At 43.3% G+C, this 7051-nt stretch overlaps 1 long non-coding RNA gene across 1 annotated transcript; it reads right to left on the bottom strand.

The window, feature by feature from the left end:
* Positions 1-4572: 4572 nt before the first annotated feature.
* On the bottom strand, positions 4573-5681 carry LOC118478572. The gene is made up of 2 exons (XR_004859133.1): positions 5648-5681; positions 4573-5493 (listed from the first exon to the last, which is right to left on the bottom strand). It is a non-coding gene; the product is annotated as an uncharacterized LOC118478572 (long non-coding RNA).
* Between the last annotated feature and the right edge of the window lie 1370 nt (positions 5682-7051).

Below are 7051 nucleotides of genomic sequence, written 5' to 3'. Positions count from 1 at the left end.
CCACTTGTTATACAAACGTACAAGAACACACATCTACCATAACCACTTATTATACAAACGTACAAGAACACACATCTACCATAACCACTTGTTATACAAACGTACAAGAACACACATCTACCATAACCACTTATTATACAAACGTACAAGAACACACATCTACCATAACCACTTGTTATACAAACGTACAAGAACACACATCTACCATAACCACTAGTTATACAAACGTACAAGAACACACACAAATGATTTCCATACTTACAAAAAGCATACATCATGTTGAGAGGAAGAAAAATCATCCAATATTTTTTTTATTTCACAGGAGAAATTAAAAAACAATTCCTTTTTAAAAATCAAAGATAGATTAGATGTAAAGGAATGATCGGATAAACATAGTAACAATACAATTGTTTGTGGAAGAAACTGTCACGTCTAGAGACTCCTGACACAGCTAACTCTGTCCCATCAGACATGGGCTTTATCTGTCCCATCAGACATGGGCTAACTCTGTCCCATTACACCTAACTCTGTCCCACCAGACATGGGCTACCTGTCCCACCAGACATGGGCTAACCCCATTACACATGGGCTGACTCTGTCCCATTACACATGAGCTGACTCGGTCCTATCAGACATGTCCCATCAGACAGGGAATCCCTCAACTCATCAATGAGTCCAGCTGGCCAATCCACTCACTCGCTGCTAGAGCTGGTTCACTTTCAACTGTCTGCTCGTAAAACAAAGGAAAACAAATAACTCTGTTGAATTTGTTCAGATCTTTGCCTGCAGGTCTTCCAGTTGGGTGACCAACAGAATCAAAAAGCCCATTAATGAAGGTCACTGAAAACAAAGATTCTGACACGTTTTCTTTCTTTCTTTCATCTAAAACAACCCCAAAAGGGACGACCAATTTTCACCCACCATACAAATGATCCCACCCCTACGAAGTAAGGCCCAAACAGAGGGGTCAGAACTTTTCCCGACTCTCATGTAGACATCTAGGCGACTTGGGGAGAAAATCGACAAGCTTTATTCCACTGAAATGTGGAGGCTATCTTAACAGGAGTCATTTGTGGTCTACGTTGCTGTCAATCATTTCTTGTAGAGATTCTGGGTAGGAAACCGAAAGGGTGGTGTTTATAATAGGGCCCATATAAAAATAAAACTTTTATATCAATGGATAAAGATTTTTTACAAATATGTTTGTTTGGTAAGTGAGCTAGAGGAGTGCCATGTAAAGTTGTGTGCACATTGTCCAAGTACTCAGTGTTGGTGCCAGGGGGAGAGCACAGTGAGCAGGCTCTCGCTGACCTTGCTCTTGTCTCTCCCACTGATCTGACTAAGTCTGACCACAGCTGCCTGTCATGTGTCAGTCTATTCAAGTGGGCTGTCAAGTGTCAGTCTATTCAAGTGTCAGTCTATTCAAGTGTCAGTCTATTCAAGTGTCAGTCTATTCAAGTGTCAGTCTATTCAAGTGTCAGTCTATTCAAGTAGGCGGCCTTGAGTGCATGCAAGTCTAGGAACATTATTATGGAGTCTATCTGACAGCATTTGTAAAATATGATCTCGAATAAAAAATAAAGATCTTTGAATAAGTAAATTATTCATTTGAATTCAACAACACAGACAACATACATTATATCATGTTTAGTATATATTTTTGCATCCAACAGTAATAAAGAGAGTCATGAAAGCTAGTCAGTAAGGCACACATGCGGTAATGGCTCAACAACACTCAAGGAAACACAAACTACACCTACAAGAGAAACAAATCTTCCACTGAACACTCAGTTTTCAATATTGTCCTCTTATGTAATACTTTGTTTGATCATACTATTTCATTTCTACAAATCCAGCAAAGAGCCGCCTTACTAATTGTCAAGACAAGCAGAGCACAAGACATGAAATAAAGGAGAATAGATAAATAAACAATTAGAGCACAAGACATGAAATAAAATAAAGGAGAATAGATAAATGAACAAATGAAATAAAGGAGAATAGACAAATGAACAAATGAAATAAAGGAGAATAGACAAATGAACAAATGAAATAAAGGAGAATAGACACATGAACAAATGAAATAAAGGAGAATAGACAAATGAACAAATGAAATAAAGGAGAATAGACAAATGAACAAATGAAATAAAGGAGAATAGATAAATGAACAAATGAAATAAAGGAGAATAGATCAATGAAGATAGAGGGAAGCCCGGTCCTAGCGACAGGGTGGGGCACAGCACCAAGCTGGTACTGACTACAACAGCTGGTACTGACTTTGTCACGTGTTGCTACAACAGCTGGTACTGACTACAACTGACTACAACAGCTGGTACTGACTGTGTCACGTCTCGCTACAACAGCTGGTACTGACTGTGTCTCGTGTCGCTACAACAGCTGGTACTGACTGTGTCTCGTGTCGCTACAACAGCTGGTACTGACTGTGTCACATCTTGCTACAACAGCTGGTACTGACTGTGTCACGTCTCGCTACAACAGCTGGTACTGACTGTGTCTCGTGTTGCTACAACAGCTGGTACTGACTGTGTCACATCTCGCTACAACAGCTGGTACTGACTGTGACACGTCTCGCTACAACAGCTGGTACTGACTGTGTCACATGTCGCTACAACAGCTGGTACTGCCTGTCACTGGTGTATATTTACTGACAGAATTATCCAAGATGGCCAGCCATGGTCCAGGAGAAAAGTGTCCGTCTCACACAGTGTCACGATCATGGTAAAAAACCAAACAAAAACAAGGCAAGGGGAGACATGGCAAGCAGCCATTTGTACAGGTGATTGTCAATGACAGGAGGCGGTGAGAGCAGGTCTCACTGCAGTGGCCACTACTTCACTACACAGTACACACTTCACATATTGTCCCAGTGGGGCAGCACACGTTGGTAAAGAAATGACGGGCACCCCATCCTTGATAAAATTGCACAGTAACAAATGTTGGCCTGGGTAGAAAGTTAAAAAAGTGTTCTCCATAAGAAACAATGTATTATTTCCACAATGCTTTCTGGATGAGAGTTTGTCAAAAGATCTTGTCCTTATCTAGTCCTTGACTTTCATTTTCGACAAGGAAAATGCACCAGCATTGGACCTCCCATCTTTCTCCTGTACAATCAAGTCCCTTTAGCAATACAGTGAGACAGTGGCAATGAGCAACTTGAATGCAAAGCTATCTACAAACAGTAAAGCCAGACTAAAAATGTTTTTAAAAATTAAACATTCAAAATAAAACAACATGCCGTATCATTTAGAAAAACAAACAAACCAAAGACAATATATGCCCCCCTGTCCCTATCAAAAGCAGAAATAAACGCAAACATCCTCCCAGTTCAGCAGCACAAGTTGTGTGCCCGAACAGATAGCTTACAAGTTGACAATAGATTACTGACGACTGTCTTTGTGTCTACTGATGTCCCAGAACAGACCACTTACAATAGATTACTGACGACTGTCTTTGTGTCTATGTCCCAGAACAGACCACTTACAATAGATTACTGACGACTGTCTTTGTGTCTACTGATGTCCCAGAACAGACCACTTACAATAGATTACTGAGGACTGTCTTTGTGTCTATGTCCCAGAACAGACCACTTACAATAGATTACTGACGACTGTCTTTGTGTCTACTGATGTCCCAGAACAGACCACTTACAATAGATTACTGACGACTGTCTTTGTGTCTACTGATGTCCCAGAACAGACCACTTACAATAGATTACTGACGACTGTCTTTGTGTCTACTGATGTCCCAGAACAGACCACTTACAATAGATTACTGAGGACTGTCTTTGTGTCTATGTCCCAGAACAGACCACTTACAATAGATTACTGAGGACTGTCTTTGTGTCTACTGATGTCCCAGAACAGACCACTTACAATAGATTACCGAGGACTGTCTTTGTGTCTATGTCCCAGAACAGACCACTTACAATAGATTACTGAGGACTGTCTTTGTGTCTATGTCCCAGAACAGACCACTTACAATAGATTACTGAGGACTGTCTTTGTGTCTACTGATGAAAAATCCGTCCCAGAACATTCTACTGGTAAAACAGATTAATGAGGAGTCCTGCCTCATCTACGGGAGCCTTCTGATGAAGGACTCCCAAAAGTTCAGAACACAAAAATGTAGAGCCTCTCTCTCCACACGATTGTATAGACTAGAGGACAGAGGAGCTGCAAGTGTCGCTGACCTGGGAGTAGTGGGAGGGTTACCAACCAGCACAAAGACACAGACGCTCCATGACAAAGCCCCCACAAGGGCAAAACCAAGAACTTCATCAATACACAACAACAACGACAACAACAACAAAACAGTACAGCAGTTGTCACCTTATTAAAACACTGGTGGTAGGAAGAATGACAATGATGGTGGTCAAAGAAAGGCATTTGTGCAGATAGATCATAGATACAATTACTTACATCTGAAAGGTTCACTGGGGGGGAAAAAACAACTCTTTTGAACTCAGTCTGGCTGGTAAGTCTGCCTTCTAACTGCACACGAGACAGGGACAGCCATGATGTAATATTTTAGAAGGAGTCACTCAAGAAGACAGGCTAACCATCCAACAGGTTACATTATTTCTTGAAAAGGGGGAAAATTAGGAGCACATCCAGGAAACTTGGTATAAGTCACACCTGTCCACAGCACAGGCCACAGGTTACAGCATGAGGACCAACTTGTCCACACACATACAAACACATGCACACACGCACACACATGCACGCACACACATGCACGCACACACACACACACACAAAGGCCACGGTGTGAGAAACATGTCTAGTGTGTGGGTGCCGTGTCATGTGCTGTTTGAGCTCATCTGTCTCCACAAAAAAACACACACACACACTCACTCACACACACTCACTCACACGCACACACACACACAAAGGCCGCGGTGTGAGAAACATGTCTAGTGTGTGGGTGCCGTGTGCTGTTTGAGCTCATCTGTCTCCACAAAAACACACACACACACACACACACACACTCACTCACACACACACACATGCACGCACGCACGCACACACACACACACAAAGGCTACACTCCAAGGCCAACAAGTCAAGCATCAAGATGTCCCACTACCATTCTCCAGGCTGCTCACATTCTCCCACATTCTATGCCTCAAGTCACACTAAGGCCATTATGGAATGTAAACTTTTCACAATTCCCCTCTTCATACTGCATTGTTGGGTAGTAAAACTTTTTTAAAATTCTGTACCATTATTCTCAATGTAGACATCCATTTTTTCAGGAAAAAAGTGTCTTATAAAACAACAGACCGTGTTTTCTCCATCATCTCCAAAGTGCCAGAAATGGGTGATACCCTGTAGTCAGCCCATGACTATGTAGGTCAACAACCTGCAGTCAGCCCATGACTATGACTATGTAGGTCAACAACCTGTAGTCAGCCCATGACTATGACTATGTAGGTCAACAACCTGTAGTCAGCCCATGACTATGTAGGTCAACAACCTGTAGTCAGCCCATGACTATGACTATGTAGGTCAACAACCTGTAGTCAGCCCATGACTATGACTATGTAGGTCAACAACCTGTAGTCAGCCCATGACTATGACTATGTGGGTCAACAACCTGAAGTCAGCCCATGACTATGTAGGTCAACAACCTGTAGTTAGTGTTGTGTTGTGTGGTGTAGTGTGGTTTTGTGTTGTGTTGTGTGTTGCGTGGTGTGCAGTGCTGTTTGTTGTGGTGTGTTGTGTTGTGTTGTGTTTTGTGTTGTGTTGTGTTGTGTTGCGTTGTGTTTGTTGTGTAGTGTGGTGTGCGGAGTTGTGTTGTGTTGTGTGGTGTGGTGTGGAGTGGTGTTGTGTATGTTGTGTTGTGTTGTGTGGTGTTGTGTGGTGTGGTGTGGTGTGGTGTTGTGTGGTGTGGTGTGGTGTTGTGTGTGTTGTGTATGTTGTGTTGTGTGGTGTGGTGTGGTGTGGTGTGGTGTTGTGTGGTGTGGTGTGGTGTTGTGTGTGTTGTGTTGTGTTGTGTGGTGTTGTGTGTGTTGTGTTGTGTGGTGTTGTGTGTGTTGTGTTGTGTTGTGTGGTGTTGTGTGTGTTGTGTTGTGTTGTGTGTGCATGTGTTGTGTGGTGTGATGAGGTGTGATGTGGTGTTGTGTGGTGTTATGTGTGGTGTGGTGTTGTGTGGTGTGTTGTGTTGAGTTACGTGTGTTGTGTTGTGTTGTGTGTGTGTGTGTGGTGTGGTGTGGTGTGTGTTGTGTTGTGTGGTGTGGTGTTGTGTCGTGTTGTGTGGTGTGGTGTGTCATGTTGTGTGGTGCGGTGTGTCATGTTGTGTGGTGTGGTGTGTTGTGGTGTTGTGTGGTGTTATGTGTGATGTGGTGTTGTGTAGTGTGTTGTGTTGTGTTGTGTGTTGTGTTGTGTTGTGTTGTGTTGTGTTGTGTTGTGTTGTGTTGTGTGGTGTGGTGTTGTGTTGAGTTGTGTGTGTTGTGCAGTGTTGTGTGCTCTTCAATCAGTTCATCAAAAAGCTGGTCAACAGGGCGAGCACACCTCACATTTTCATGGACTAAATCCCTGGGCCATCACCATTTCTCATCAAACAAGTAAAAGATGAATGAGCTGTCAAATCATCTACAGTGGCCAAATCAAAGTGCCAGAAGTGTATAGAACTTTATCAAAGGAATGCACACAACAAGGAGACAAGCATCCACACAGACCGCCTCCTGCCTTTACAGATCAGCAAAAGGCAACACCCGTGTATCTTTTCCTGTCTCTACACAAGACAACTCCTCAGTCTGGTCAACTGAGTCCAAGGACACATTCTGTTTAGAAGATCCCAGGATGAGAAATGTTTTCCCCTCAGAGCTGTTCCTACTTGTGACAATCAGAGAGGAAGACTGTTTGCCCACAGACAGCATGGCTACACCGGGGGCCTGGACACTGCTGGATACTGGCACACGCCCACAGCTATCCGGAACAATGGACACCGGCACACGCCCACAGCTATCCGGAACAATGGACACCGGCACACGCCCACAGCTATCCGGAACAATGGACACCGGCACACGCCC

This window comes from Aplysia californica, unplaced genomic scaffold (genome assembly GCF_000002075.1).
Source record: "Aplysia californica isolate F4 #8 unplaced genomic scaffold, AplCal3.0 scaffold00693, whole genome shotgun sequence".
Classification (NCBI taxonomy): domain Eukaryota; kingdom Metazoa; phylum Mollusca; class Gastropoda; order Aplysiida; family Aplysiidae; genus Aplysia; species Aplysia californica.
The sequence above is the reverse complement of the archived record's forward strand: the minus strand, read 5'-3'. Positions and strand labels throughout refer to the sequence as shown.